Below are 13,861 nucleotides of genomic sequence, written 5' to 3'. Positions count from 1 at the left end.
TGCTTTAATGGTGAAAAATTCGGCTGCAAAGCTACAGTGTTGGCCCCAAGGGCAGGTTTCTGGTAAGACATGGTCCTACTATGAGTAGGAAGAATACTCAAAGCACCAATGAAGAAACGGGAATTTTCCCAAAATTTCTATCCCAGCACCAAGAAGAGCAAGACTGAATTACATGAATGGTAGATGCTGGCTGAAAGCTGGGTTCGGGGATCAGGCTGGGTTCGGGTCACTAGGCTCAGCTTCTTGAACTACCTGCACAGTTCTTGCCAGGTCTGTGAAAACGGGGGATGGGGTTTCAAGCAGACTTGGGTCACCTGGCTCAGGTTCCTAGTCCACCTGTGTGGCTGGTACAGGTCTGTGAGCCCTGGGTACATGGGATATGGTAGTGTTTTGGTTGACTTTTCTGGGTCCTTGGACCAGCTGTGTGGTGGATGTCATATCTGTGATCTCCAGGAGCAGGGTATCCAGTGGAACCTGGGTCTCCTCTTCTGATGCTTTGTGCTGGCTGCATGGTAGGGGTCTCGTCCAGGGGGGTGCCAGTGGATCCAGGTCACCTGCTCTGGTCCTTGGCGTGCCTGCACAGTGGGTCCTGCTTGCCTGAGTCCTGGGAGTTGGAGCTCTGGCAGGGGTCCTATGTCTGTCTGCATGGTGGCTACTGGGTCTGTGATTAATGAGGTGTGTGTGTTGTGGCCTTGGTTCTTACCCTGCCTACATGGTGGGTGCTGGGTCTCTGGGCCCTGGGGTGGGGGGGCCTGTGGGTTTCTGGTCACCTGGCCCACATTCCTGCCCCCCCACCCTGCCCCCTGCATTCTGGTTGCCAGTTCTCTGAGCTACATAGGTGTTGGTGTGGTGTGTTTGGGGCAACTGGCTTGCACCCTTGGCCCACCTAAGAGAACTGATCTTCCTCAACAGAAAAAACGAAGCAGTAGGTTGACATGGAGGATATTACAGCCCACTGTGCATGGCAGGGGACATCTGCAGCATCTCAATAAAGGAAGGAATGCAGAACAAACTGAACAGCTGCCTCAGCCAAATGTGGCAGTACATATCTGGGTTAATGTAGACTCTGAGGTGATTATGTCAGCCAATGCGTACTGAAATTCTCCATCATACTTGGAGAGATTGCCAACATTTCATAACTACGTGTGCCACATCAGGACTCTGCATTAATGCCGGATGGTGGGTCTCCACTCCTGGGTGCTGGGGTGGTTGAGAGGCTGGGCATGGCTTCTCGTCTTACATCCCCACCCCCTGAAGCAGAAAGGAGAAATAGAAAATTAAAAAAACAAAGGTAACACCCACTTTTCCCTAATGCGTTTCTTGTCCCACTCTTATCAACAGGTTAACTTCATGTGAAACAAAATTAATTATTTACAAAATGTAGGGCTATAAACAGAGTAGGTGGCTTGTATTTCATAAATAGAAGTCTAAGAAATCGGTCATATATTCCTGCTTCAATCTCCCCTTCCTCGTTTCATTATTTTTTTTAAGATTTATTTTATTTTTATTGGAAAGGCAGATATACAGAGAGGAGAGAAGGAGAGGAAGATCTTCCATCCGATGATTCACTCCCAAGTGAGCGCAACGGCCGATGCTATGCCAATCCGAAGCCAGGAGCCTCTTCCGGGTCTCCCACACCAGTGCAGTGTTCCAAAGTTTTGGGCAGTCCTCGACCACCTTCCTGGGTCACAGGCAGGGAGGTGGATGGGAAGCGGGGTCGGTGGGATTAGAACAGGTGCCCATATGGGATCCTGGGCATGCAAGGTGAGGACCATAACCACTGTGCCACTGCCCCTGGCCCCGTTTCATTAATTTTTAACAGTGATGTAATTTCAACTGTATAATCATAGCCACAATGACAAATAAAAAGCAGAAAGACTACTGTTGTACCAGAGTATAGACAAGTATATCCAAACAGGATATTTTCCTGATTAAAAAAAAATCAACTTGCCAGATGCCAGTTTCATTATTTTTAATTTTATTAGTGGTAATGTTACATAGTTGATCAGTGTGGGAAGGGTTGAGTTTAGAGGGTAGTGGGAGAGACCCTTGTTTACACATTTTCTTCTTCTTCTCCCCATAAATGGAGGAGAAAGGGATACAAGAGTATACACCATGCCCAGCCTTCCAATCACCACATTACCCCAGGGACTGGGGACCTGCCACTCAATATCATCCCAGGTGGAACATTTTCTGAGGGTTCTGTTTATTTATTTTCTTTTTTCTAATTTTTAAAGATTTATTTTTATTTTTTTTTTTAATTGGGAAGGTGGATATACAGAGAGGAGAGAAGGAGAGGAAGATCTTCCGTTCGATGATTCACTCCCCAAGTGAGTGCAACGGCCGATACTATACCGATCCGAAGCCAGGAGCCTCTTCCGGGTCTCTCACACGGGTGCAGGGTCCCAAGGTATTGGGCTGTCCCAAGGTATTGACTGCTTTCCCAGGCCACAGGCAGGGAGCTGGAAGGGAAGCGGGGCTGCCGGGATAGAACCGGCGCCCATAAGGGATCCCGGGTGTGCAAGGCCTTAACCAATGTGCCACTGCGCCGGGCCCTGTTTATTTGTTTTCAACACATCTGGGATGCTGCTGATATTGTCATTCCAAGCATGAGGAGATTTTCTGAGTTTGATTGACTGTCATAGTCTACATCTGAGTCTCCTTTGGCCCAGAAATTTGCTGTTCACTTTCTCTGGGATTCTTGATCAATTTGTTCTACACTTTATGGTGAGCAAACCAGTGGGAACTGTGCACCAACCTGGCATTGTCCAAACAAGCTCAGTCTTCGTGTACCACAGGCGGAGCTGCAATCCAATAAAAGCAGCCCCACAAAAGCTGCCTTGGATCACCACTCCAGATCTGGTTCCTGTGTCTGCCAGCATTTGCAGTGGACTGGTTGCCGTTTCATTGTTGTACATTGTGGTTTTGTGTGTGTGTATTTTTTCTGCATTAATATCACATACAAAAAGGCATTGAAAATGTTTCCTTTTGATCTTTCTGGATTAGGATATTCAAACATATTACTAGAATGATTCTTTAATGTATGTTATTTGAAAAATAAACCAGGAATCTAAAAAGGAGAGCAGTGAATAGTTTCACATGATGTTATTTGACGAGGAATTGTGTCATGAGAAACGTGGGAATTTCAAATCTGCACATTTAACCTCAAGAAATTCAATGAGCACAAGATACCATCTTAAAATCTTATTATCGAATGGCTCTTTCTGTACCAAAGATAGCATATACGATAACCAATGCAAACAGCACAGAACAGGGTCACAGCAGTATAGGGAGTTGTATTGCATTATTGGGTCCCATTCTAGAAGATAATATTCATAAAGCAAGATGTGGCTATAATTAATTTCTACTCTTTTAATTACTAAGTCATGAAATGGAGACTGCACTCTAGGAAATTATAAACATTGGAAAACACACATATTGGAACAAGAAGAGATGAGATCCCGACACACGACTGAATGAGCATTCAAGTTCTGTGTGGGTTCATGTTATTGCAAAGTTCCCTGAACCTGAATGGACAATTGAATGAATGGTGTCTATGTGGTTCCCTTGGCTTCTCCATTCCTCTCCTGGAGTGTCTATGTCAAATTCAGAAAGGACAGGATACACCTCCGGGGCAGGCAAGGAGGCACGGACAGAGATCTCTCTGGAACTTTTCAAGCAGGAGCAGGAAGAAAATTGAAGGAAAATGACATCCATCAACCATTCACTTAATCCAAGTCCAGTATACCTGGACCACAAGACCCTTTCAGCACAAAGTACTTGGACACAGGAGGGCAGAATACTGTCACAAACAAACTATCTAGAATGGAAATTTATTCTTCCTTTATTGCTGCTTGTTTCTTGATTTTTATTCATTGCAAGAAGTTTGTTGGCATGGGACCTTCTTGGGTGATGAGAGATGGATGAGGGTTTTTGGAGTAACAGAGTCTCATTTTTGTCAGTATGTCTGAGAATACAGATGGCATCCTGGGTTCCAGGAGCAAGATCCTAGACTGGAAGGAAACCAACTGACCACTCACACACTACACTCTGGTACCGAAGTCTGTTCTATTTGGTAGTAGCATGCACATAGGAATGCTGGACAAAGATCAGAGTTGCATCCTGCTCTAAAATTGCATACATGGCATCCCATGTGAGAAATCACACATTTGAATACATGGCATCCTGTGTGAGAAATCACTGCTTCATTCTCTCAACAACAGGGTTCACAGCTACCAAGTGCACCATTTCTTGTATAGATATGCTTATCCTATTTCTAACACTTTGAAGGGATATCAGCGTAGAAATGATGAACCGATGAGTGAAGAGATTTGCTGTTCTCTACAAAAGAACTATGCTGGGGGTCTTTCCCTGACACATCTGTTTTGTACTCTTGACTGTTCTTGGTGATGCTTTCCAGGAGTGATGATGTAAGTCTGTGAGATGTTACTCTGTAGGCAAGTGAGTCAAGATTGCATGCATCCCCTGAATTATTTCATAAAATGCATGTGAGCCTACAAGTGTCATCATCCAAGTAGAGGCAAAAATAATACAACTCAAATAGCTGGCACCTATGCCATTTTTACTTTATACTTTGCAACAACAAAATTTGTGTTCTTACACATCAATGATTGAAGTCTTCTCAACACATCTTTATTTCATGGAGACATAGAAACACACGAATGTTCTCATTCTTCTCAGGTGCTGTGTTTTTGTTTTGCACAAGGTAGATCACTCATGTCCAACAGGCATTTCATAAATAAAATTCTAAGAAATAAGACATCTTCCCAGCATGCTCTCCCCTTCCTTCATTTTTTTAATTTAATTTCCTACAATAATGTAATTTGAAGTTTTTAATCACAATCCTAATGATTAGAAAAAAGCAGGAAGACTACTGCAGTAAGGCATATTTCCAAATGTTAATAAACTAATCAAGTCACAAGACCCCAGTTTCATTCCTTTATACCATGGTTTATTTGTGTGTATTCTATATTAGCTGTGACATATGTGACATATAAAGAAAATAATGAATATGTGACTTTTTGATGTGGCTGGAATTGAACATCTAAATCTTTTACTTTATTGATTCTTAATTGAATGTTATCTAAAAATAAAGTAAACTAGTAAGATAAGAAAGAGAACATTAAATAGTATCATATGATGTCATATGTAAGAAATTGTACCATGAGATATGTGAAATTTTCAGTTCTGCAATCTTAACCTCATGCAGCTCAAGGAGCATGTGTAACACTTATGCTAATTAAGATTCCCATCAACAATGGAATACCACCCAGACATCCAACAAATGAAATATACTCTTTTGTAATAAATTTGGTGAACTGGAGATCGTTATCCATATTTAAAACGCCAGTTCCCAAAAAGAAAAAAATATCTCTTCATTAAAATAGGATTTTAAAAAAGTAAAATAATTAATTGCAAAACATAGAATAGGCACCGTAATAATAATAATATGGATATAAAGTATTAGCTCATAGAATATTACCACTTGAACATTGATTTCTCCATGAAATTTTTGAGAACCCCCTTTTTTAAGATATATATATATATATATATTATTAATTACATTGCATTATGTGACGCAGTTTCATTGAACCCCTTTTATTGCGGGAACCATAAAGGTGGAAAAAGGAGATCAGAAAGAAAATTTGTTGACCTATAAGACATAGCACACAGTGCAATACATTTGCTGTGTACACAGAGGAATTATTATTATTATTACTATTAAAAGCAAGACAGATAACAAAACAAGCAATCTCTGCTTCTTCCTTGGATAAATGCTTCACAGTGTCTGACCCTGAGGTTTGAGATATGAACCAACTGATGCTGGTCAGCCCCAAGACCATGGGTTCCACTACAGTTTACACAGCAAAAGTCTTTTCAAAGCCTTCTTCATGTCTCCATTTCTCATGCTGTAGATGAAGGGGTTCAACATGGGAGTGACGACTGTGTACATCACCGAGGCTGTGGCAGTGGAATGTGAATTATGGATAAAAGAAGAACTAACACACACCTATACTTGTGCCATAAAATAAGGAAACTACAGAGAGGTGAGAGGCACAGGTGGAAAAGGCTTTATACTTTCCCTGAGCTGATGAGATGGCATGGATGGAGGAGGCAATCTTGGAGTAGGAGTATAGGATCCCAATCAGAGCACCTCCTGCCAACAGCACAGCTGCAAGATTCATTATGAGGTCATTGAGAAAGGTGTCAGAACAGGCCCTGTGGACCACCTGATTCAACTCACACAAAAAGTGGGGTATTTCCACTTGTGTGCAGAAGCTCACCCTCAGCACCAGTAAGCTGTGCAACAAGGCATGCAAGACACTCATGGTCCAGCATAAAAGAACGAGCTGCACACAGAGCCAGAGATTCATGGTGACTGTGTAGTGCAGGGGGTGACAGATGGCCACAAACCGATCATAGGCCATCACAGCCAGCAGACAGTTGTCCAGCGATATAACAATTATGAAGAACATCCGTGTGATGCAGCCTGCATAGCTAATGGCTTGGCTCTGTGACTGGATGTTTGCCAGCACTTGGGGATGGTGGTGGAGGTGAAACAGATGTCCACCAAGGACAGGTTTGCAAGGAAGAAGTAAATGGGAATGTGGAGGTGTGTGTCTGACATGATGGCCAAAAAAATGAGCAGGTTCCCACTCACAGTGACCAGGTAGAATGAGAGGAAAAGTCCAAAGATGAGAGGCTGCAGGGCTGGGTCCTCTGAGAGTCCCAGGAGAAGGAATTCCACAACCCATGTATGGTTCCTTGGTTCCATGTTGACAATGTGACTACCTGTTAGAGATAGAATAGGACAGAGGTGAGTGCTGGGTGCCCTGCAGAAACATCATTTGCATAAATGGATCTCTCCAGCATCCTTCTGCTCCTTCTGATGAGAAATTCCACTCTGATGATCTGCATTTCCTTGTGAGACTGTGCATCTGCAGGTATGCATTTCATTCATGCACTTGAGAATGAATATTGACCACTCATCATTTTTCTGGCACCATTTCAGTAATGTGTGAGCAGCCCTGAGACCCAAATGTCCTTAATCTTGAAGACTGAAAGTAAGCAAATAGCAATCATGCAATGCATCACATCATGCTGATGTATGCTTGGAGGAAAGCAACAAACTTTAAGCCATGGGAAATAAATAAGGTTGTACTATTCATGTCTCAGGTCAGAAAAACCCAGCAAACAATGTGTCATTTGAACAAAGGTTAAGATCTCAAGGAACATAAACAGGTGCACAACCTTGTCTTGGAAATGGTATGTCTGACATGAGACACGGGCCAGGCAGATGCCCTGTTGGGGGGCTCATTTCAGGTGATTAAGGCAATTGTGGAAGACTTTCACAGCAGGAATGAGCAATAGGGGAATGTTGACATGGATGAGAGAATATTAAGGCAGGAGGTAGGCTCATCCCCCTGACGCTTCAAGATGGAGGGAGTCCTTCTGTTCAATGTCACTGCATTTGATCTTTCTCTAATGAGCTACAAAGTCCTTTCTTGAAGTGGAAAGGGTAGTACTCTATATCCACCTCTGCTTGTGTGTTCTTACTACTGTATTATATGTGACAATTTAGGACACAGGTTGTCTTAATTTCAATATGTCCCCTTAACATAAAAGTATCATGATGTCAAAAATACACTGAAAAGACAGAAGATCCTGAAATCTGTGTTATAGCAGAATGTGTTGGTAGTTGTGGATGCACAGCTCCATGGGATCCATGGCTTACTGCAAACTACACACTAGTGAGAAATATCACAACTTTGTGAAACCGTCGGCATTCAAAGCACAGTATGGGTTTTTCAGCATGAGAAAATCAAATAGTCATGATCTTGAAACAGTGCAAGCAGGATATTGTTTTGAGGCTAGGTGCCCATTTCCTGTTACTGTCACCGCTATCCACCTCCACAGATAAACACACACACACACACATGCATGTACACACAGGGCAAGTGAGAGTGTCAGAATGTTAGTGGAAATTCACACTGTCTCTTACTCCTGCTTTTCTACCATCTCCTTCAAGGCCCAGTGTCACACAGGTGAATACCATGGTAATCTTCATGAAGATGAAGCAATATGCTTTACCCATTCCATCACATCACTGGAGAGGAGCTCTGTGGGGCTGTCACTGTCACACTAACTGTCCTTATGGAGTGTGGATGGTACCCATAACTTCAGCTTGTGACTCTCCTTCTGGCTACATTTCTATATATCAATTAGCATATCTGGATTGGAAGATTTTTTTTTCATATCCTTAATAAATCGAAGTGTTCCCAACTGGGATCTGACTAGATCAGGGAGCTCCTCAGAGAGATCATTAGAGCTTTCACTGATTTTGGCAACTTGCCTGGTCCAATTATATCTTCTTGATATCCAGCACACACACACACACACAAAAGGAAACTGCAGGTTAAAAATCAAGGGTCTATTAGAACAAGGAGATGATATTCTCCAGGCATTGAGAAACATGCAGATTGAATGCTGCTACATGAGCAAATGAGCAAAGGGAATAAACCAGCAATCCACCAAAGTCAGCACCCAAAGAACACCATAATTTGGCTTTTTTTTTTTTTTGTATAAACCAGAATTATTTTCCTGTGTCTGTTGCATATTATTTGACTGGTAGTTTCTATGAGGTCTGACAGCTGCTGAAAAAAAGGCCTTTTTTTCTCTTTAAAATATCTCATGATTGTTAATCCATCATTCTGTGTTTCTCTCTTGTCTCATCAATCCATTGAGCACTCTGTGACCCAAGTTCTCACCTTTGTCCAACACACACAGACTCTCCTTCACACATTCTTAACAAAAGTAGTCATTTCTTGATTCTTTTTAAAATAACATTCTCCATGGGATGTGTCCCTTGAGACATGCTGTCACAGGCATTTCGATAAGTATGCGGTTTCTTTCCTTTGTTCATGCAAGGGCTAAATGAGCAGCCACCTTACCTGTCTTATTTCTCTTTCAATCTTGACATGGTCCAGTGAATGGGGGTGCAAAACACAGAAACAGATTTCAATAAGAAAATGTCAAGAACAAGAAAAGAATCAAATCATTAGATTTCTCCAAAAATGATTTAAACAAAAGAAAATCTCCAACATGAACTGCATAGCAACAGTTTAACACCAACATGTATTCATAAATCAATTAGTGACTATCTGATCATAAAATATGTGACATAAAATATTCTGGCATAGAGCAGATTCAATGTCATCATTGACTGTCTTGAATAATAAATGTCACTTAGATAGTATGTTTATTTATTTTTAATAACCTACAAGTTTTCTTTGTTTAAAAATTGTTACTTTAAAAATATTTTAAGATTCAACAGATTTTCAAATATATAATATTCCCTTCATATGTAGAAATTCTATGCATGTATAATATTCTTTCTTTACATCAGGGATATTATTTTCATCATGTGGGTTTCATTACTATAAACACAAAATGAGGAGACTAAGGCAGAATACTCAAGACAAAATTGAGTCTATAGCAAAACCGTATTACAATTTAGAGAGCAATGTTTGAAATGTTTCATAAGTTCTGGCACAGGTGTTTCTCTATCTGCAAAAAAATAAAGAGGGTTCACACCTCACATATTATTAAGATGACCACAAGAGCTAGAGATCTGAACTGTGGTGTCTGTAACAAGCTAAGTGATTCTGACAAGGCTGATGTCCCTTATCAGAGCTGCAGTTTGAGTCCCAGCTGCTCTGCTGTAGATCCAGCTCTGGGGATGCACCTGAGAAGACAGCCGAAGCTGAAAACACACATCATCTGATTGAAGACCCAGATGGAGTTCCTGGCTCCTGGCTTCAGCCTGACCAACCCTGGCTGTCGGACTAAATAGAGGCACTCACTCTCTCCGCATTTGTAGTTCCTTGTTTAAAAAATAAATAAATAAATGAGACACACATTTGAAAAACTTAGAATCAGACACCTCATTGTGAAAATCAATGTAGGTGAGCATGTAGAAAGACATAGATAAGATTTTCAGCTGAGTAGATTCTCCTGACTTGTATAAGAGATCATGTTGTTTAAGGGATCATTTTCATGCATTTGTATAAAAAATACATGAGTATCTGCAATGGACATAGAGAGTCTTATTAAGACTATGAAAGGGATGGCTGTTTGGCATGCAGAGAAGGTGGGCATTTTAGTTTTTTTTTTTTCTCCCAGTAGTGAAAGTTATAATTAATTTTAAAAATTTGTTTAAATGTCGTGGTTTAACAACTTAGAAGTTTATTTTATAGAAAGGGTTGGAATCTAATACATTTTTCAGGAGCACAGTGACATTTTACTCTTTCTCACTTCCTCAGTCTTACACTTCAACTATTATGAAATATGAAAAAAGATAAAAAGGGTGAAAGTAAGCAACCCCTAACAGTGTAATTTCATAAGAAGGTATTTCGATTCAAACATGCTAATGAAAGATGAATATGCTATTTAATCAAATGATAACAGTTGCTTTCAGAATGAAGAAGTAAGGGGTATAACTTTTAGAAATAGATACTAGAAGATGACAACCCCCAACAAGGAGTAGACATACAATCACAACTTAAACATACACAAACCCAGAAAATTGCAGGCATCTCAATAAACCATAAATATTTTCAAAGATCTAAAAATTGAAAATTTACTCAAAATTTCAGAGAAGAAATTAAGAGCTATATTTCCATGCACACATTTTTTGAAATTATGCATAGTCAGTTTTTAATATAATATTGATTTTTCCATGAGATCCCTGAAGTCTTTTTGGAAATATAAGACAAGTTAATGAATGCACCCCTTCCTTTCATCATTTTTTTTTCCTTTTGTGAGTCAACCACATGATAGGAGAAGAAGCTACAATGTGTATGACATAAGAACTGCTTCTACAGCTAGAGTTTGGAGTTTTGTTATTAGGATCAAAGCCTATTCACCTAGGCCCATTTCACAGATAAAAATGACCTGCTTCATGTCCCAGGATAGCCCTCCACAGCCAACACCTTGCTTCTACATACCTCCATCACACAAACCATTGGAAACTTCTTTCCTTTGTGACCTGTCCCATTCCCTGTTACCATGGGCTTCAGGTACATTCACTTCCGGATTCCCAGCGACCCTTGAATTGCTCAATTTAGTGAATACTTGCCTTTTCATCCTCAGGCACAAGCATTTTACTGAGATCATGCCTCAGGCAATAGGGCCTCCCTGCATCCTGCCCCCTCTGGGCTCAGGTCTAAGAGAATGTGGCTCTCAGGTGGCCACAGATGAAGGCTCTTGGTTGGCTGCTGTCTTCTGAGACTTTTATGCAACACCTCCTGGACTTTTCAGCCTTACTGGGAGGGTCTCAGACAGGCATATCTTTAAGTAGAAATGCAAACACTTTTGTGCAAGCTTCCATATGGAAAGGGGAACACTTGAAGGCTGCATGAAACAGCCAAGAGTCTGCTTTGGACCTGGACACAACTAAATCCGAGATAGCCAAGATGTTGGTTCCTGGCAGGAGATCTGTGTACAGGTCTTTATGATTGCTCCTCAGCCCCTATTCCCACTAGGACTTCAGATACTGGACACAGCACTGTCCCATGGGATACTATTCTGAATAATAAAGCAACTTTAGTCCTGTAAGAATTCTCGTTCCCAAGATGCCAGCATAAAAGTTAGGCAAATCCAATCTCATGATTTCATATCCTGTGGGTGCTTTTGCCTCTGAAAACAAAATCTCCTAATACTGTAGCACAGGCCTACTACACTTACTCTCAAATCTAGGGAGGAGAAGCTGGTCTGATCATGTCCCTGGCATCACCCAGTCCTAGTTGTGTAGTGGAGACAGGGTTCTTGTTGTGTTCAGTGTGACTACTTTCTTTTTTAAAGATTTATTTTTATTATTTTTTATTGGAAAGGCGGATATACAGAGAGGAGATACAGAGAGGAAGATCTTCCATCCGATGATTCACTCCCCAAGTGAGCCGCAACGGGTCGATACTATGCCGATCCGAAGCCAGGAGCCTCTTCCGGGTCTCCCACGCGGGTGCAGGGTCCCAAAGCTTTGGGCCGTCCTCAACTGCCTTCCCAGGCCACAGGCAGGGAGCTGGAAGGGAAGCGGGGCTGCCGGGATTAGAACCGGCGCCCATATGGGATCCCGGGCATGCAAGGCGAGGACTTAACCACTTGCGCCACCGCGCCGGGCCCGAGTGTGACTACTTTCAAATCCCAGCTGCAGTCCTCATACAGAACCAGACCTAAAGTTCTCTCTGATCTTACACACCCATGAGACAGACATTCCGTACCCCTGTAATGTTGGTTTTTTGCTGGCCCATTACTCTGAAATTGCTTACTGATACAGTGATCAACGCCAACAGCAAGGAGGACAGGACAAGGAATTCCTGCTTCCTATGTTTGGCATTTGATCTGGTGTTTACGAATAGCGCTCATGGCTACCTAGACTTGCCTGCTTGTTGGTTATACCTGCATTAACATAAGTTATCATTGTTATTCTCTTCTGCATAATCATGAAAGATTTCAAGAATTATTTTTTTCCTGGAACAGCTTCCAACCTGAATCAGCAGCCTCAACTTTCAGTGTCACTATCACATTGGAGTAAAAAAGCCAAGTTGGAGGAAAATTTGAGCATTCGTGAGGGAGGAAATTTACAATGGGAAGGTTCATTATTTACTTAAAACTACAAATACAAAATTTGCTACCTTTATATATATTTAATATTATTCACATGTTAGTGGTTGCTCATCATTCAAACCAAATACTCCACAGAGGATGAAGGACTGAACATTCAACATTTGATTTTAAAGATTTACAGTTTGCAGGTTATTTCTGATTCAAAGACCATTTTAGGTCCATTGCACTGATTTTGCAGAATGGGATTTGTACATGGACTATACATTAAAAAACCCTCTTATTTGTGTAAAATGAGCAGATTTCTTGAATTTCACTGTAGTGATACTTCCCAGTGTATTCTTCCTCCTGACCGATGTTCACCACTGCACCTTTAAAAAAGTTTTAAAAATTTTATTGGAAAGGCAGAGCATATTTACAGAAAGAAGAGACAGAGATGTATCTTTGTATCTACTAGTTTATGCTGCAAATGTCCTCAAAGGCTAGAGATGAGCTGATCTGGAACCATGGGAACTGGAGCAGTTAAGATTTAAACTTGTGCCCCAATGAGTTTGCAGTACTTGCAAATTGAAGAGTTAGCCCTTGAGCAGCTGCATTGATCCTCTTCCCACTACACTTGTAACATTCACAGGCTAGGCAGTCTTTCTTTTCATTTTTTAATGTATTTTTATTTTGATGTGGTATAAATTTGTATAGGCTGAAATTCCCTAGCCAGCTCCCACCCCCATCAGATTTTTTCCATTTTGTTGCAATAGTGTAGTCCTTCATAAGGAATCATAATTCTATCAGGCTCTTATTTAAGTGTACTTCAACATTGTTGGTACAATGTCACACAGTCCAGAATCCCATTGTCTACTCATGTCCAACAGTTTCATTGGGAATCCATCTTTTGTCTGGATGCAGAGATGCATATTCCATTATACCACCACATCTGTATATGATAGACCCCAGTATTCCATCACTATACATGACCATATGTGAGAAGCCATGAAAGAAGGTCAAACACTGGTATAAGGAAGAACAGCCACAACAATAACAGCAACAACAGCATCAATAACAAATTACAGCACCATGAAAAGAGAAAAACAAACAAAACAAATAAGCAAACAACAACAACAAAAAACCCTCGCAACACTGAGCAACCAACACATGAGTGACAGCAAGGAAACAGAGAAGTCTCTTGGTCTCTTGGGAAAAATGATGGCATTGTATAATTCAT

The 13,861-nt window shown here is 41.1% G+C and overlaps 1 pseudogene; it reads right to left on the bottom strand.

The window, feature by feature from the left end:
• Nucleotides 1-5,872: 5,872 nt before the first annotated feature.
• Nucleotides 5,873-6,796, bottom strand: LOC121172088 (annotated as a pseudogene).
• Between the last annotated feature and the right edge of the window lie 7,065 nt (nt 6,797-13,861).

This window comes from Ochotona curzoniae, unplaced genomic scaffold, assembly GCF_017591425.1.
Source record: "Ochotona curzoniae isolate NIBS_2020 unplaced genomic scaffold, NIBS_Ocur_1.0 scaffold_274, whole genome shotgun sequence".
Taxonomy (NCBI): Eukaryota; Metazoa; Chordata; class Mammalia; order Lagomorpha; family Ochotonidae; genus Ochotona; species Ochotona curzoniae.
Note: the sequence above shows the minus strand (reverse complement) of the source record. Positions and strands in the feature narration are given on the sequence as shown.